This window comes from Saimiri boliviensis, chromosome 14, assembly GCF_048565385.1.
Source record: "Saimiri boliviensis isolate mSaiBol1 chromosome 14, mSaiBol1.pri, whole genome shotgun sequence".
NCBI lineage: Eukaryota > Metazoa > Chordata > Mammalia > Primates > Cebidae > Saimiri > Saimiri boliviensis.
In genome coordinates, this window is record NC_133462.1 from 48,037,900 (window position 1) to 48,057,548 (window position 19,649).

A 19,649-nucleotide genomic window follows, 5' to 3' on the forward strand; every position below is an offset into this window, starting at 1 on the left:
TTCATAAAATGACTTGCCATAATAATAATAATTTTAAAAAGACACTACTGTAAGATTTCCCTTTTCTACCAGTCAAGTAACCTTACCAAAAACAAAAAATTCTGGGTGTGGTCGCTCATGCCTGTAATCCCAGCTCTTTGGGAAGCCAAGGCAGGCAGATCACTTGAGGTCAGGAATTCGAGAACAGCCTGGCTAACATGGCAAAACCCTATCTTTATCTAAAATACAAAAATTAGCTTGGTGTGATGGCAGATGCCTATAACCCCCGCTACTCGGGAGGCTGAGACAGGAGAATCTCTTGAACCTAGGAGGTGGAGGTCAAAATGAGCCAAGATGGGGCAACTACACTCCAGTGTGAGTGACAGAGTAAGACTCCATCTCAAAAAAAAAAAAAAAAATGAAATTGGCTTAAAACCTCAACTGACTTAGTAATCACCACTTCCTTCTTTAAGAACTATGCTTATGTTCTCACTCACAGGCGGGTGTTGAACAATGAGAACACATGGACACAGGGAGGGGAGCATCACACACTGGGGTCTGTCAGGGGGAAACAGAGGAGGGACAGCGGGGGGTAGGGAGTTGGGGAGAGATAGCATGGGGAGAAATGCCAGATATAGGTGATGGGGAGGAAGGCAGCAAATCACACTGCCATGTGTGTACCTGTGCAGCAATCTTGCGTGTTCTTCATATGTACCCCAAAACCTAAAATGCAATTTTTAAAAATGCTTAAAGAAGGCCGGGCGTGGTGGCTCATGACTGTAATCCCAGCACTTTGAGAGGCTGAGGCAGGCAGATCACAAGGTCAGGAGTTCAAGACCAGCCTGACCAATATGGTGAAACCCTATCTCTACTAAAAATACAAAAAAAAAAAAAAAAATTAGCCTGGCATGGTGGTGAGTGAATTCCCAGCTACCCAGGAGGCTGCGGCAGAAGAATTGCTTGAATCCGGAGGCAGAGGTTTCAGTGAGCCGAGATTGCATCACTGCACACCAGCCTGGGCAACGGAGTGAGACTCTGTCTCAAAAACAAAAAAAGATATGCTCACAAAGTGTTGATTTGATTAAAAAGACAGGAAACCTGGGTTCTCGTCTAGTTATTTCTGGAAACCAGAAAAGTTACACAGTGTTTCAGATCTTCAGTTCCCTAATCTGTAAAATAAAATGGCTGAATTCAACCATTTCTTATGGCCCCTTCCAGTTTTAGAAAAATTACAAGTCAGGCTGGTCGTGGTGGCTCACGCCTGTAATCCAAGCACTTTGTAGGCCAAGGCGGGTGGATAACCTGAGGTCCGGAGTTCAAGACCAGCCTGATCAATATGGTGAAACCTCATCTTTAAAAATAAATAAATAAATAAAATCAGAAGTCAGTATTATTAGCCTATAGCTTTTCTGGAAAAAAAATAATGACTTTATACATATCAAAAGGTGTAAAGAATATGATCTCCCTTTTCCCATTCCTCTTCCTAAAGAACAATACTTTACACATACAAAACAGTTACCTATAGTCACCTCTATGGTATCTCCTTCCTTCAGCCTCTGGGGAACCACTATCCTGAGTTTGGTGTTTACCCCTGCCATGCATTTATATATGTGTATATAGCCGGGCGCGGTGGCTCAAGCCTGTAATCCCAGCACTTTGGGAGGCCGAGGCGGGTGGATCACGAGGTCAAGAGATCGAGACCATCCTGGTCAGCATAGTGAAACCCCGTCTCTACTAAAAATACAAAAAAAAAAAAAAAAATTAGCTGGGCATGGTGGCGCATGCCTGTAATCCCAGCTACTCAGGAGGCTGAGGCAGGAGAATTGCCTGAACCCAGGAGGCAGAGGTTGTGGTGAGTCGAGATCGTGCCATTGAGCTCAAGCCTGGGTAACAAGAGCGAAACTCTGTCTCAAAAAAAAAAAAAAAAAAAATATATATATATATATATATATATATATATATATGTGTGTGTGTGTATGTATATAAACTAAAGATCTTTAGGGTTTATGTGTGTACATATTCCTTAAAAATATGTTTATGCGGGCAGGGCATGGTGGCTCACGCCTATAATCCCAGCACTTTGGGAGGCCGAGGCGGGTGGATCATGAGGTCAAGAGATTGAGACCATCCTGGTCAACATGGTGAAACCCCGTCTCTACTAAAAATACAAAAAAAAATCTGCTGGGCATAGTGTCACGTGCCTGTAATCCCAGCTACTCAGGAGGCTGAGGCAGGAGAATTGCCTGAACCCAGGAAGCGGAGGTTGCGGTGAGCCGGGATCGCGCCATTGCACTCCAGCCTGGGTGACAAGAGCGAAACTCCGTCTCAAAAAAAAAAAAAAAAAAAAAATATATATATATATATATATATATATATATATATATATATATTTCACCATGTTGACCACGTTGGTCTCGATCTCCTGACCTCGTGATCCACCCGCCTCGGCCTCCCAAAGTGCTGGGATTACAGGCTTGAGCCACCGCACCCGGCCTATATATATATGTTTTTAAAATTTTTACAAATGGCATCAAACTGTATGTGGCCAACTGCAACTTAGAGTTTTGTTCATCATTGCGAAGTTCAGTGCTGTTAAACTGTAGTTATGGTTAATTCATTCCCCCCTGCCACCTGACAACAGAGTTTTACTCTCGTTGCCCAGGCTGGAGTGCGATGGCACTATCTCGGCTCACTGCAGTCTCCACCACCCGGGGTTCAAGCGATTCTCCTGCCTCAGTCCGCCGAGTAGCAGGGACTACAGGCACACACCACCACACCCGGCTAATTTTTGTATTCTCAGTAGAGATGGGGTTTCACCATGTCGGTCAGGATGGTCTCAAACTCTTGACTCATGATCCGCCTGCCTTGGCCTCCCAAAGTGCTGGGATTACAGGCATGAGCCACCATGCCTGGCCTTGATTAATTCTTTTTTTTTTTTTTTTTTTTTTTTTTTCTGAGACAGAGTTTCGCTCTTGTTACCCAGGCTGGAGTGCAATGGCGCGATCTCGGCTCACCGCAACCTCCGCCTCCTGGGTTCAGGCAATTCTCCTGCCTCAGCCTCCTGAGTAGCTGGGATTACAGGCACGTGCCACCATGCCCAGCTAATTTTTTGCACTTTTAGTAGAGACGGGGTTTCACCATGTTGACCAGGATGGTCTCGATCTCTTGACCTCGTGATCCACCCGCCTCGGCCTCCCAAAGTGCTGGGATTACAGGCTTGAGCCACCGCGCCCTGCGGCAAGTTAGCTTTCTCCTGACGCCCTCTTTCCTTGGCTTGCAGATGGCTGTCTTTTCACTGTGTCCTCGTCCTCCCGTGTTGCCCATTGGCCTTTACGTTGCCTGTAATATAACCTCCTCTTCTTATGAGGACAATAGTCATAATTGATCCCACCCATGTGACCTCATTTTACCTTAATCACCTCTTTAAAGACAATGTCTCCAAATACATTCCCGTGCTGAAGTACTGGGGGTGGTGTTCAACATGAATTTTGAGAGGCACACAATTCAGCCTGTAATAGTAATGGATGCACCACAATTTTTTATTCATCTCCTCCTTCAATAAATACTTAAGCATTTTCAATTGTTTGCCATTGCAAACAATGCTGTTATCATTCTCATGCTTATCTCCATGTGTACTCTAGAGAAAATTACTGAGTCATAGACTACGTATAGTCCACCCTAATAGATCATGCCAAGGTGCTCTCTAAAGTGATTGTAGAAAAAATACACTCTGATAGATGTGTGTGAGAATTATCTTGCTGCAAAAATAAAGAAAATAAATAAATAAAAGAAGTGTCTTGCTGCACATGTTTGCCAGTCCTTGGCATTTTCAAATTATGAAAAAGAATCTGATAAGTGCAAAATTGTTTCTCATGGTGGTTTGTTTTAGATGTCCATGATTATTAGTAAGGTTAAGCATTTTTTCATATTTATCCACTCAAGGTTCCTATGTATGAGCTGCCTAATCAGATCTTTTGCCCATTTTTCTATTGGGTTGTCTTTTACTTTATTTATTTATTTATTTTGAGATGGAGTCTTACTCTGTCACCCAGGCTGGAGTGCAGTGGCGCGATCTAGGCTCACTGCAACCTCTTCCTTCTGGGTTCAAGCTATTCTCCTGCCTCAGGCTCCTGAGTACCTGGGAGTACAGGCACATGCCACCACACCTGGCTAATTTTTCGTATTTTTAGTAGAGACAGCGTTTCACAGTGTTAGCCAGGATGGTCTCAATCTCTTGACCTCGTGACCTGCCTGCCTCGGCCCCCCAAAGTGCTGGGATAATAGGCATGAGCCACAATGCCTGGCTTGTCTTTTACTTATTGACTTATGGGGGTTCTCCATATAATCTGGATAGTAATCCTTCCTGGTTATATTTGTTATAAATAATGACTTCACATAGATAGCTTTTCACTTTTTAAACATTGTCTTTGATTAACAATGTTTAATGAAATCAAATTTGTTAATTTTTCTTATGTTTTGTGCTTTTCTTGGGTACATAAGAGATTCTTCCCTGTCTCTGGGTCATAAAGATACTCTCATATATTTTCTTCTAAGAGTTCTAAAGATTTGCTTTTCTTTTTTTAAGGGTCCAAAGGACCAACTGGAAAGATTTGCTTTTCACACTTAGGCCGTTAATGTGTTTGTAATTGATTTTTGTGCATTTTGTAACATGCAGATCCAACATACAGTGCCCCGATTGGAGTGCAGTGGCTCCATCCTGGTTCACTGCAGCCTCCACCTCCCGGGTCCAAGCAATCCTCCCACCTCAGCCTCCTAAGTAGCTGGGACTACATGCTCACACCATTGCACTTGGCTAATTTTTAATTTTTGTATTTTTTGTAGAGAGGGAATTTCATCATGTTGCCCAAGCTGGTCTTGAACTCCTGGGCTCAAGAGATCCTCCCTCCTCAGCCTCCCCAGTAGCAGGAATCACAGACAGGCACCACCATGCCCAGTTTATTAATTGATTATGCAGGGTCGGGGGGCAGGTCTGGCTGTATTGCCTAGGTGCCTCTCAAACTCCTAGCCTCAAGCAGTCCTCCCAAAGTGCTGGGATGCCACGCCCAGCCTTAAATCAGCTTTCTACATCTGGTTGCACTTAAAATATGTTAATCCTTTGTTGAAAGGTGGATGGTGTCAGAGAAGGTAGAAAGAGCAGGATTCATAGGGTCTGTTCTTGTTACATATTTGCCATTAAATCTGTATGCCTTCATGAATGCCTATTACATGTAAGACACTACTGCAAACAGTGTGTATACTATACTATTTAAATCCTGCCATCATCCTATTGTCCTGACATACAGAGAAGTAGCTTGCTCAAGTTACACAGTGGCAGTCAGGATTTGAACAGGGCACCTAACTGCAGAACCCAGGCTTTGTGTAAGCATTTATCCTTGTTTTTCTTTACAAACAGTGTTGTCTTTTTTTAATCCTTTGTTTTTGAATGCACATATATGCACCCCTTTCTCAAAAATATGAAACAAACAAAACACAATTGATATGAAATATTTCCTAACTTAAAAATGCTTTCCACTTTTTCCCCAAATCCTACTCTTCCGAAACATGATTTTAATGGCTACATAATAATTATAACCGTACCATAATTTATGTAGCTATTTTTCTCGTTTCTGATTACTTTTTTTTCTTTCTAAGGTTCAATTCAGGTACTCCTTTCTGATTAAAATGCCATGATGATCTCTCCTGTAGTCAGATCTTTTTGTACATCCCTGATTATTTCTTTCTTCTTTTTTTTTTTTTTTTTTTTTTTTTTTTTGAGACAGATCTTGGCTCACTGCAACCTCCGCCTCCTGGATTCAGCCGAGTCTTCTACTTCAGCCTCCTGAGTAGCTGGGACTACAGGCAGGCTAATTTTTTTTTTTTTTTTTTTTTTTTTTTTTTTTGTATTTTTAGTAGAGACGGGGTTCACCTTGTTAGTCAGGCTGGTCTCGAACTCTTAACCTAGTAATCTGCCCGCCTGTGCTTCCCAAAGTGGTGGATTACAAGCGTGAGCCACTGCGCCCGCCACCCCTGATTCTTTCTTTCTTTCGTTTCTTACTGGAATAGAAAAATACTCTGGATATGGACACCCCTGATTATTTCTTCAGGACAAATTCCTAAAAGTGGAATTGCTGGACCAGAGCAATCACCTGGAAAGAGATTAAGAATGGAATTTGTAAAGCAACATTAGGTAACAAAGATCCTTTAATGTCCCATTCTCAAAGCTCTACCCTGGTAATTCTCAACACCAGCTCCGTAGCAGAGGGTAGTGCTCAAATTACTGTTGGCTACGGAAGGGAAGAACCTTCAAGGCCACGTTCAGTTTTCCTGTCTCTCTAGCCTAGTAGGGCTTCTGCCCTCAAGGTCGCTGCTCGTGAATTTCTCGAGTTTGTGCCCCTTAAAATTACTTGGATGCGCAGGGCGACTTACCTGAGGTCAGAAGTACCAGAAGTGGGTCGACACGGTGAAACCCCCGTCTCTACTAAAAACACAAAAATTAGCTGGGCATAGTGGTGGGCGCCTGTAATCCCAGCTGCCTGGGAGGCTGAGGCAGGAGAATTGCTTTAACCCGGGAGACGGAGGTTGCAGTGAACCGTGAGATCCCACCATTGCACTCCAGTCAGGATAGAGAGAGGCTCCGCCTCAAAACAAAACAAAACAAAACAAAACAAAACAAAACAAACTACTTGGATGCTTTCAAGGGACCCACTGGATAACCTCACCATCCTTCCTTTCACTTTATACCGCGCAGTGCAACCTGATAGCTTCAGAATAGCAAATTCATAGTCTCTCTCAGACAGACTCTTTTCTTTTCTTTTTTTTTTTTTTTTGAGACGGAGTTTCGCTCTTGTTACCCAGGCTGGAGTGCAATGGCGCGATCTCGGCTCACCGCAACCTCCGCCTCCTGGGTTCAAGCAATTCTCCTGCCTCAGCCTCCTGAGTAGCTGGGATTACAGGCACGCGCCACCATGCCCAGCTAATTTTTTGTATTTTTAGTAAAGACGGGGTTTCACCATGTTGACCAGGATGGTCTCGATCTCTCGACCTCGTGATCCACCCGCCTCGGCCTCCGAAAGTGCTGGGATTACAGGCGTGAGCCACCGCGTCCGGCCCATTCATTCATTTTTTTTTTTTTTTTTTTTTTTTTCCTATGGTTGGATAGGTTTCAGCGCTGATGCCCATCCTATTACAATGGTAAAATAGATCTAAGGTTATTACAGCGCTTCAAAAGTGACACCTTGCCATTCTTTTAATCCTGAACCTATTAGATTACAAATCAAAAAAAAACCTACCTAATAATGCTTACTAGGCGCATAAATATCTTGCAATTCTGAATTAGCTGTGGTGATGCTGGTGAAAGGTGCAGAATTTGGGCCTTTTGTTTTTCTTTTTACGCACGGATCACGAACTTTCTTGGCGTTAAAGCAGTCTCACAAAATGTGGATGATGCAATCGCTCAAGCGCCCTCTATCTTATGTAAGATAGAGCAGAACAACCGTTTCTCCACGGGAGCCCGGATAGCTCAGTCGGTAGAGCATCAGACTTTTAATCTGAGGGTCCAGGGTTCAAGTCCCTGTTCGGGCGGCTGATTTCTTTTTCCATAATGGATAAATAAAAATTGTATACGTTATGATGTAGAATACCATGTTCTGAAATACGTACATATTGTTGAATAATTAAATCAAGCTGATTAGGGTATGCATTATCTCACAGACTTTTTTTTTTTTTGAGGTGAGAGCAGGAGCAGCTTGCTTTTAAGTGTTTTTTTTTTTTTTTTCCTTTCTCAGCTATGAGCAATCAGAAAACTGACGTCTTTCCGGGAAACCACCGTCCCAAACCTCGATACTTGCCAAGGTATTAAATGATTTTCCAGTCATTTTTTTTCCTCCCTGAGAACATATTTATCTAGCATATTCTGAAACCAATGAAAAATGAATTCAATCCAACTTTAAACGTAAGGGTTTATAACATCCACCTTTGGGAAAACACTACAGACGCCCGAACAGGGACTTGAACCCTGGACCCTCAGATTAAAAGTCTGATGCTCTACCGACTGAGCTATCCGGGCAGCCCTTAGTGAAGCATTTTTCTGTTTACTTCACATAAGTCTAATAGATTACTTTTTCTTTTAGATGGATTTTTACTGTTGCCAGGTTGGAGTACCTTGGCACGATGCCAGCTCGCTGCAACGTCTGCCTCCCGGGTTCAAGTGATTCTCCTGCCTCAGCCTCCAGAGTAGCCGGAAGGCGCCACCACACCCAGCTAATTTTTGTATTTTTAGCAGAGATGGGGCTTCACCAGACCAGGATGGTCTCCATCGCTTGACGTCGTAATCTGCCCGCCTTGGCTTACCCAAAGTGCTGCGATTACAGGAGTGAAACACCGCGCCTGGCCTGCTTCCTTTTAAGTAGCTAGATTTAGGTTTTAATTAGGATTAAAGGTTTTTTTTTTTTTTAGACGGGGTTTCGCTCTTGTTACCCAGGCTGGAGTGCAATGGCGTGATCTCGGCTCACCGCAACCTCCGCCTCCTGGGCTCAGGCAATTCTCCTGCCTCAGCCTCCTGAGTAGCTGGGATTACAGGCACGTGCCACCATGCCCAGCTAATTTTTTGCACTTTTAGTAGAGACGGGGTTTCACCGTGTTGACCAGGATGGTCTGGATCTCTTGACCTCGTGATCCACCGCCTCGGCCTCCCAAAGTGCTGAGATTACAGGCGTGAGCCACCGCGCCCCGCAGATTAAAGGTTTTTTTATTTTCTTTTTCTTTTTCGTTTTAGCAAGATAAAGCAAAACAAATATTTGCCTTTCCTTTTCTTCTTGTTCCATTCACTCACTTAACACATGTGTTCTTCAACCTGTTTCATGTTTGGTAAGTTATCAGTATTTTCTAACTCTCTAAAAGGAAATTAATAGTAGCAAATTACAGAAAAATGAGCAACCAAGATAATATTCAAAATTCAGACATAGGGTTACAACTTCCTTCCTTCCTTCCTTCTTTTTTTCCTTTCAATCTTTGCAGCTGCGCTAAGGAACAGCCTCTTTTTATTATACTTCTGCCTTCTATTTATCCCTTCCCTGATAAGACCTCTTAATTATAATTATTCTACCGAGCCAAATTACGGCATCTCTTCCATTAATGAAAAATACATTTCCTCAAGCCTGTAATCCCAGCACTTTGGGAGGCTGAGGCGGGTGGATCACGAGGTCAAGAGATCGAGACCATCCTGGTCAACATGGTGAAACCCCATCTCTACTAAAGATACGAAAAAATTAGCTGGGCATGGTGGCACGTGCCTGTAATCCCAGCTACTCAGGAGGCTGAGGCAGGAGAATTGCCTGAACCCAGGAGGCGGAGGTTGCGGTGAGCCGAGATCGTGCCATTGCACTCCAGCCTGGGTAACAAGAGCGAAACTCTGTCTCAAAAAAAAAAAAGAAAGAAAAGAAAAATACATTTCCATTCATCAGATGATGTAGCTGTTAGATAAGCATTCCTTAGCACAAAAGAAGAAAAGACACTTTGATTCATGCACAGAGGAGCTAATACTATAAGAAAATAGAAGTGATTGAGGAGAAGTCTGAATTAAAATTGTGGGAAAAGGAGTTTAGACCTTTAATTTGACTCTGGATTGAATTTCTGCCTTTCTTCCTTTTTCAAGCAAATTGCAGTTTTCTTTTCTTTGAGAATGAGTCTCATTCTGTCACCCAGGCTGGGCGATTTGGCAACCTCTGCTTCCCAGGTTCAAGCAATTCTCCTGCCTCAGACAGGTGCTTGCCACCAGGCCCGGCTAATATTTTTGAATTGTTTTTTAGTAGAGACGAGGTTTCACCGTGCTGGCCAGGCTCCTGACCTCAGATAATCTGCCCACCTTGGCCTACTAAAGTGCTGGGATTACAGGAGTGAACCACACACCAGGCCTCACGTTGCAGTTTTCAAGACAGACTCACAAGATGAATCTTCCCAAAGCAGTGTGTGCCAGGGGAGCAACACAGAGTATTAAGAATACAAATTGGCCAGGCACGGTGGCTCACACCTATAATCCCAGCACTTTGGGAGGCCGAGGCGGGTGGATCACGAGGTCAAGAGATGGAGACCATCCTGGTCAACAGGTGTGGAACCCGGTCTCTACTACAAATACAAAAATTAGCTGGGCAGCCGGGCGCGGTGGCTCAAGCCTGTAATCCCAGCACTTTGGGAGGCCGAGGCGGGTGGATCACAAGGTCAAGAGATCGAGACCATCCTGGTCGACATGGTGAAACCCCGTCTCTACTAAAAATACTACAAATTAGCTGGGCATGGTGGTGCGTGCCTGTAATCCCAGCTACTCAGGAGGCTGAGACAGGAGAATTTCCTGAACCCAGGAGGTGGAGGTTGCGGTGAGCCGAGATCACGCCATTGCACTCCAGCCTGGGTAACAAGAGCGAAACTCCATCTCAAAAAAAAAAAAAAAAAAAAATTAGCTGGGCATGGTGGTGCCCGCCTGTAGTCCCAGCTACTCGGGAGGCTGAGGCAGGAGAATTGCTTGAACCAAGGAGGTGGAGGTTGTGGTGAGCCAAGGTGAGCCGCGACCATGCCATTGCACTCCAGTCTGGGTAACAACAGCGAAACTCCGTCTCAAAAAAAAAAAAAAAAAAAAAAAATACAAATCTCCAGCGGCCTAATTTTTCCTAAAATCAATTTCTTTTTTTTTTTTTTTTTTGAGACAGAGTTTGGCTCTTGTTGCCCAAGCTTGAGTGCAATGGCAGGTCTTGGCTCATTGCAACCTCCACCTTCCGGCTTCAAGGAATTCTTCTGCCTCAGCCTCCTGAGTAGCTGGGATTACAGGCACGCGCCACTAATTTTTTGTATTTTTAGTAGAAACAAGGTTTCACCATGTTAGCTAGGCTGGTCTCAAACCCCTGACCTCAGGTGATCTGCCCACCTCAGCCTCCCAAAGCGCTGGGATTACAGGCATGAGCCACTGCGCCTGGTCACCTAAAATCAATTTCATCAACCCTGTTACATGGGGTGTGGAACACAAGATTATGAAATTTCAAATACTGATAAGGGAATTCATTGTAGTTTCTGGGAACTAGTGGCTTCTGAACACAATGAACAACAAAATAGCTCAGCCTCAGTTGGGGAAATTTTTCTTTCCTACAATTGTCTGATTCTTTTAGAACAAAGACCAACAAATTGTATGATCCTGAGCAGGCCTGGGTTTCCACATTTATAAAATAAGGGAAATTGATTAGATGGCCTCTAAGATAACTTGTAAATCTAAAGTTTTACCATTCTGTTACTTTTTCCGTTGTGAATAAGATTAGAAGGAACAGACTCAAAATGTGCCAGAATGGAGTGATTTAATTCAACAAACATTTTCCCATCATCTATTATGGCTTAGGCTCTGTGCTAGCCCTAGAGTCTGAGATGAGTAGGGCATGGGTCCTGCTAACAGTCTAGGAAAGAAGACACACACACACCAACAAACAATTTTAACATAAAGTGAAGTGGCAACAGATGAGGATGGATGGACAGAAAGGCAGGCTGTATAAAATGCAGGTGACTGAGTCCCTGAGTTTTCAGCAGGGAAACTTCATGATCAGAATTCAGTCTAAACAAGTAGCTGTCAGAGGTGTACTGAAGAAATTGTAATGAGAAAAACACAGACATTTATTTATTTAGACATATTTTTTCAGCACCCACTGTGCAGATAAGGAAAAACTGCTAGCACTGTTTCTATGAATGAGATGTGGAAATAAATTAGGCTACAAAAGTTTTAAGGGAGCCAGGCGCGGTGGCTCAAGCCTGTAATCCCAGCACTTTGGGAGGCTGAGGCAGGTGGATCACGAGGTCGAGAGATCGAGACCATCCTGGTCAATGTGGTGAAACCCCGTCTCTACTAAAAATACAAAAAATTAGCTGGGCATGGTGGCGCGTGCCTGTAATCCCAGCTACTCAGGAGGCTGAGGCAGGAGAATTGCTTGAACCCAGGAGGCGGAGGTTGCGGTGAGCCGAGATCGTGCCATTGCACTCCAGCCTGGGTAACAAGAGCGAAACTCTGTCTCAAAAAAAAGTTTTAAGGAAGGGAAAAGGTGTCTCTCCAGGCCTCCTTAAAAGGGCAAGAGTAGATAGATATAGGGGTCTTCAAGTTTTTTCCTACCCAAAGGCTTTGTTATATCACATTCCTGTTCCTGCAAGATAACAAAACCAGCTGTTTAAATTAACTGAATGGGATTAATTAATCAAAATTTGCTTACTGGTTACCCACTGCTTCCACAACAGTGAGGTAGACATAGTAGGGAGGAAAACAGAGAATCTGGAAGGAATGTAGAGACTACAAGGTATATTTAGAGGATGGAGAATAACTTAATCTGGCTGGAGCAGAGGGAGATAGAGAGGGGTAAGGTCTCATTGGAGACCACACTTTAACCAGGCTAAAGCAAACAATTTTATCCTGCAGGCAACGGTGAGCTATTGAAAGATTGACTTGTTGGCCGGGCGCGGTGGCTCAAGCCTGTAATCCCAGCACTTTGGGAGGCCGAGGCGGGTGGATCACGAGGTCGAGAGATCGAGACCATCCTGGTCAACATGGTGAAACCCTGTCTCTACTAAAAATACAAAAAATTAGCTGGGCATGGTGGCTCGTGCCTGTAATCCCAGCTACTCAGGAGGCTGAGGCAGGAGAATTGCCTGAACCCAGGAGGCAGAGGTTGCGGTGAGCTGAGATCGCGCCATTGCACTCCAGCCTGGGCAACAAGAGCAAAACTCCGTCTCAAAAAAAAAGATTGACTTGTTAACATTGCAAAGTCCACCCAATATAGTATGAAATGAATCTGTTTGCTTCATTTAGTTGCATCAAAAACACCACAGGCCAGGCGCGGTGGCTTAAGCCTGTAATCCCAGCACTTTGGGAGGCCGAGGTGGGTGGACCACGAGGTCAAGAGATCGAGACCATCCTGGTCAACATGGTGAAACCCCGTCTCTACTAAAAATGCAAAAAATTAGCTGGGCATGGTGGCGTGTGCCTGTAATCCCAGCTACTCAGGAGGCTGAGGCAGGAGAATTGCCTGAACCCAGGAGGCGGAGGTTGCGGTGAGCCGAGATCGCGCCATTGCACTCCAGCCTGGGTAACAAGAGCAAAACTCCATTTCAAAAAAAAAAAAAAAACCAAGAAACAAAAAATACAAATACCATCTTGTACCCATCTTGTACTTTAGCATAAAATCTTCCTGGACTGCTTCTTGAAGCTTCCTTATGCAGACTGTTGAACTTAATTTTCCCACTAGAGGGCAAGCTAAACTCACAGATTCTGTGTATTTGATGATTCTACTGGTTCTTTTTTTTTTTTTTTTTTTGAGACGGAGTTTCGCTCTTGTTGCCCAGGCTGGAGTGCAATGGCGCGATCTCGGCTCACCGCAACCTCCGCCTCCTGGGTTCAGGCAATTCTCCTGCCTCAGCCTCCTGAGTAGCTGGGATTACAGGCATGCGCCACCATGCCCAGCTAATTTTTTGTATTTTAGTAGAGACGGGGTTTCAACATGTTGACCTGGATGGTCTCGATCTCTTGACCTCGTGATCCACCCGCCTCGGCCTCCCAAAGTGCTGGGCTTGAGCCACCACACCCGGCTTCTTTTTTCTTTTTAAAGACAAGGGTTTCACCATGTTGGTCAGGCTGGTCTTGAACTTCCAACCTCAAGTGATCCACCTGCCTTGGCCTCCAAAGTGCTTGGATTACAGGCGTGAGCTACCATGCCCGGCCTAATTTTTGTATTTGTAGTGGAGACAGGGCTTCACCATTTTGGCTAGGCTGATCTCGAAATCCTGACCTTAGGTGACCTGCCCACCTCAGCCTCCCAAAGTACTGGAATTACACGTGTGAGCCACTGCACCGGCCCCCATTTTCTTTATCCAGTCACCTGTTGCCACATACTTCTGTTGAATCCACATCTTGTCTATTGTGAATAATGCTGCAATGAACATGGAGGCGCCGATCTCTCTTTAACATACTGATTTCATTTCCTTTGGATATATTCCCAGAAGTGGGATTGCTGGTTTGTACAGTAGTTCTATTTTTAATATTTTAAAGGAATCTCCATACTGTTTTCCATATGGCTGTACCAGTTTACATTCCCACCAACGGTGTACAAGGGTCCCTTTTCTCCACACCCTCACCATCACTTTTACTCTTTTGACTTTTTGAGAATAGCTACACTACCAAGTGTAAGGTGATTTCTCCTTATGGTTTTGACTTACACTTCCTGATGACTAATGATGTTGAGCATCTTTTCATATACCTGTGAGTCTTTTTTTTTTTTTTTTTTTTGAGACAGAGTTTCACTCTTGTTGCCCAGGCTGGAGTGCAATGGTGTGATCTCGGCTCACTGCAACCTGTCTCCCGGGTGTAAGGGACTCTTCTGCCTCAGCCTCCCAAGTAGCTATAATTACAGGCATGTGTCACCACGCCTGGCTAATTTAGCATTTTTAGTAGAGACGGGGTTTCTCCATGACGGTCAGGCTGGTCTTGAACTTCCGACCTCAGGTGATCTGCCCACCTCAGCCTTCCAAAGTGCAGGGATTGCAGGTGTGAGCCACTGTGCCCAGCCACCTGTGGGTCATTTGTATGTCTTCTTTGGGAAGATGTTGATTCAGGTCCTTTGCTCATTTAAAAAAATTCTGGTTATTTGTTTTAGTTTTGTTTTACTATTGAATTGTATAAGTTCCTTATGTATTTTGTATATTAACCTCTGATCAGATATATGGTTTGCAAATTTTTTCTCTCATTCTGTATGTTGCCTTTTCATTTTGTTGAGCCCTACTATAATAACTTTTAAAGGGATTTTTTTTTTACCCTCCTTCTCATCAGACTTACTGCCTTTGAAAAAAAATCATCATCAATCTATTATCACAGAGGTGGGAAGTTGTAGACCCTTCCTTCCCAGAGTTCCCCAAACCAACACCAAGTTGTAGCAACCTACTCAAGGGCCCAGACTTCTATTGTCACAGTATAGTGCATAGAGTCTTTGAAGCTGAGACTATCACAAGGTACTAGGAAGATGTATAGTACAGGTTGTTTTTTGTTTGTCTGTTTTGAGACAGGGTTGCAATCATAGCTTACTATGGCCTCAATTTCCTGGCTCAAGTGATCCTTTCATGTCAGCTTCCAGAGTAGCTGGGACTACTGGCATGCACCACCATGATTTTTTTTTTTTAATGTTTTTGTAGAGATGGGGTCTTGGTATGTTACCCAGGCTACTCTTGAACTCCCTTAGCTCAAGGGATCCTCCCGCCTCAGCCTCACAAAGTGTTGAAATTATAGGCATGAGCTACCATGCCTGGTTGAGCCCAAGAATCACACAGCATCAAGAGCTCAAATACTGAGGCTGGGCACCCTGGGTCACGCCTGCAATCCTAGCACTTTGGGAGGACGAGGCAGGTTTATTACAAGGTCAGGAGTTCAAGACCAATCTGGCTAAGATGGTGAAACACCATCTCCACTAAAAATACAAAAATTAGCCAGTTGTGGTGGTGGGCACCTGTAATCCCAGCTACTCAGAAGGCTGAGACAGATAATTGCTTGAACCCGGGAGGCAGAGTTTGCAGTGAGCTGAGATTGTGCCACTGCACTCCAGCCTGGGTGACAGAACAAGACTCTGTCTCAAAGAATAATAATAGTAATAAGAGCTCAGATACTGGAATAAATACTTCCTGAACAACACAGCCCTCAAATGTCATGGATCATTGAAAAGGGAAGAAGTCGGACTGATTTCAAAGCCAGTAAGAGTCAAAGGATTGAAGCAGTCAGTCTATCCATAAAATATTTACTGAGCACCCACCCCATCTCTAACATCCATTCACCTTTCAGAGATATTTGAATATTTTTGAAGAAAGCCTATTGAAAGATTTCAAAATAAAATGGTTATAAACACTGCCTTTTAAAATATTAGCTTGGGCTAGAGGCAGTGGCTCATGCCTATAATCCCAGCACTTTGGGAGGCTCAGGCAGGTGGATCACCTGAGGTTGGAAGTTCAAGACCAGCCTGACCAACATGGAGAAACCCTGTCTCTACTGAAAATACAAAATTAGCCAGGCATGGTGGCACATGCCTGTAATCCCAGAGACTGGGGAGGCTGAGGCAGGAGGATCGCTTGAACCTAGGAGGAGGAGGTCGCAGTAAGCCAAGATAGCACCATTGCACTCCAGCCTGGGCAGGAGAGCAAAACTTCATCTCAAAAATAAAAAACAAAAATTGGCTTGGAGTTGTTTTACAGATTAATCCTAGCCTAGAGTAGAGCTATGAGAGAATATAGACCAGATAAACAGACTCTATCATCATCTCCTACCATTGATTTCAGCCATTTGCTGCCTGACCAGTAACCTACTTATTATTAGCACTGAATTTTATTTTTTATTTTTATTTTATTTTATTTTACTTATTTAGTTATTTTTTTCTTGAGTCGGAGTATCACTCGTTACCCAGGCTGGAGTGCAATGGCGCGATCTCAGCTCACCACAACCTCCGCCTCCTGGGTTCAGGCAATTCTCCTGCCTCAGCCTCCTGAGTAGCTGGGATTACAGGCACGCACCACCATGCCCAGCTAATTTTTTGTATTTTTAGTAGAGACGGGGTTTCACCATGTTGACCAGGATGGTCTCAATCTCTTGACCTCGTGGTCCACCCACCTCGGCCTCCCAAAGTGCTGGGATTACAGGTGTGAGCCACCGCGCCCGGCCTATTTTTTATTTTTCAATGAGATAGGATCTTACTCTCGCCCAGGCTGGCATGGAGTTGCACGATCATAGCTCACTGCAGCCTCTACCTCCTGGACTCAGGTGATCTTCCCACCTCAGCCTCCTGGGTAGCTGGTACTACAGGTACACACTACCAGGCCCAGCTAGTTTTTTGTGTTTTCGTAGAGATGAGGTTTTGCCATCTTGCTCAGGCTTGTCTTGAACTCCTGGGCTCAAGCAATCCACCAGCCTAGGCCTCCCATAGCACCAGATGACAGGCATGAACCATCATGCCTGGTCACCACTCTTAGACTCTCAAGCTTTTCATTTTCTGGCTCAGTTGCTCTGTCTTCATGTAAACTAGATCCAGGTCTTCATCCATTCACTTATTGATCAAGAATTCGTTGAGCACCAGCTTTGAATCAGGCAATGAATTGGGCCTGGAAATTCAAAGGTAACACAATGGAGATTCCTTGTCTTTAAGGAGCTCACAGTCCGTTGCCCTCCTCTTCTGTCCCCTCCCCAATTCAGAAAAAAGCAGACAAGCAGTTACAACACCATGATCAGTGTTACAACTCAAGTAGCTATTGGTTGTGTCTAGACACTCTTAGGAGGCACTCTAGGGTCACTTTGCAGAGAATTTGTTGTAGGATGTATTCGTTTATTATTGCTGCTGTAACAAATGACCACACATTTAGTGGATTAATGCAACACAAATTTATTATGCTATAGTTCTGCAGATCAAAAGCCCAACATGGGGTTCATGGGGCAAAAATCAAGGTTCTGCAGGGTCATGTTCCTTCCTGGAGGCTCTCAGGCAGAATCTGTCCTTTGATCTTTCCAGGTTCTAGAGGTCGTTCATACCCTTTGGCTCAGGGACTCCATGCTCTAACTTTCAAGCTAGCAATGTTGCATTTTTCTTACTTTTTTTTTTTTTTTTTTTTTTTGAGACGGAGTCTTGCTCTGTCACCAGGCTGGAGTGCAGTGGCGTGATCTGGGCTCACTACAACCTCCGACTCCCTGGTTCAAGTGATTCTCCTGCCTCAGCCTCCTGAGTAGCTAGGACTACAGGCACGAGCCACCATGCCCAGCTAATTTTTGTAGTTTTAGTAGACACAGGGTTTCACCATGTTGGCCAGCATAGTCTTGATCTCCTGACCTCATGATCCGCCTGCCTCGGCCTCCCAAAGTGCTGGGATTACAGACGTGAGCCACCGCGCCCAGCCTTTCTGACCATTCTCACATCATCACATCTCTCTCTGACTTCAAGTAGGAAAGATTCCCAGCTTTCCAGGACTGATGTGATTAGATTGGACCCACCTGGATAATACAGGCTAATCTTCCACTCCCAAGGGTCTTAACTTAATCACATCCATAAAATCCTTTTGCCACATAAAATAATGCAGTCATAGGTTCCAGGGATTAGGAAGTAGACATTTCCTCCTTCGGGAGACCATTACTCAGCTTACCATGTAGAAAGACAACGCATAAAGGGAAGAGGATAGAGGTGGGGATTGGAGGTAGGAGGCCCTTTCCAGGCAGTGGGAAACCATATGGAAAGGCCCTCAGGTAAGAATATTGAGTATTCTAGGAACTGGGAACTGCAGGAAGTTTAGTAAGGCCCAAGTATGAAGTTTACATTGGAATGTGGGAGGCTGTTCATTCAATACACATTTATTGACGGCTGTGTGGTAGGTGCCTTTAGGAGATGAAGGAATGCACAAGACAAAGTCCTTGTTCTCTGAAGCTAGAGTAAAAAGCAAGGGCTGACTGTGAGAGAATTCCGAGTTTCCTTAGGAGACTGGACTTCAGGAGTTATGCAAAGTCACCCATTAATTCATCTGCCAAAAATGTTTTGAATGCAAGTGCCAGGCATTGTTCTAGGGTCTGAGAATACAGATGTTTCAAAACCAAAGCAAAAATCCCATACCCTACCACTTAGTCGATTTTTTTTTTTTTTTTTTTTTTTTTTTTTTTTTTTTTTGAGACGGAGTTTCAGTCTTGTTACCCAGGCTGGAGTGCAATGGCGCGATCTCGGCTCACTGCAACCTCCGCCTCCTGGGTTCAGGCAATTCTCCTGCCTCAGCCTCCTGAGTAGCTGGGATTACAGGCACGCGCCACCATGCCCAGCTAATTTTTTGTATTTTTAGTAGAGACGGAGTTTCACTATGTTCACCAGGATGGTCTCTATCTCTCGACCTCGTGATCCACCCGCCTCGGCCTCCCAAAGTGCTGGGATTACAGGCTTGAGCCACCGTGCCCGGCCCACTTAGTCGATTTTAAGCAGGGGAAGCAGATGTTTGCTTCGGAAACATCACCCTGGCTGGGTTGCTTGAGAAAAGATTGGAAGGGGAATAAGACTAGAGGCAGCCCAGTCCCTTTCCTCCCCTTCTTCAAGATTCACAGCCTTGTGGGGGTCACGGTGGCTCATGCCTGTAATCCCAGCACTTTGGGAGGCTGAGGTGGGGTTGGTGTGGGTTGGGGGAATCATCTAAGGTCAGGAGTTCAAGACCAGCCTGGCCAAGGTGGTGAAACCACATCTCTACTAAATATACAAACATTAGCCAGGCGTGTTGGCACTCACCTATAATCCCAGCTACTCGGCAGCTGAGGCAGGAGAATCACTTGAACCCAGGAGGCAAAGGTTGCAGTGAGCTAAGATTGCACCACTGCACTCCAGCCTGAGTGACAAGAGCAAGACTGTGTCTCAAAAAAAAAAAAAAAAAGATTCTCCTTTGCTCAGCTTCACTTCTCTCCTTGGGCGCCTCCTCTTTTGTCAGGAGCCCTCTTTATCCTTCATGCCTCCACTGTACTTGGAAACCTGACCTCATGTTCTACACCTGGGCTTCTAGGCACTGCAGGACAAAATGATCAAAACATTCAGATGTTTTTATTCATAGCCACAACATGAGAGTATCCAGTGCCACCTGTATTCTCAATTCTACTGGCAATTCTCTCTCTCTCT

At 44.5% G+C, this 19,649-nt stretch overlaps 2 non-coding genes across 2 annotated transcripts; one reads left to right on the forward strand and one right to left on the reverse strand.

The window, feature by feature from the left end:
- Window positions 1-7,487: 7,487 nt before the first annotated feature.
- Window positions 7,488-7,560, forward strand: TRNAK-UUU (transfer RNA lysine (anticodon UUU)). The gene has a single exon. It is a non-coding gene; the product is annotated as a tRNA-Lys (tRNA).
- A 411-nt stretch (window positions 7,561-7,971) lies between these two features.
- TRNAK-UUU (transfer RNA lysine (anticodon UUU)) lies at window positions 7,972-8,044 on the reverse strand. Its single transcript has one exon. It is a non-coding gene; the product is annotated as a tRNA-Lys (tRNA).
- Window positions 8,045-19,649: the final 11,605 nt, after the last annotated feature.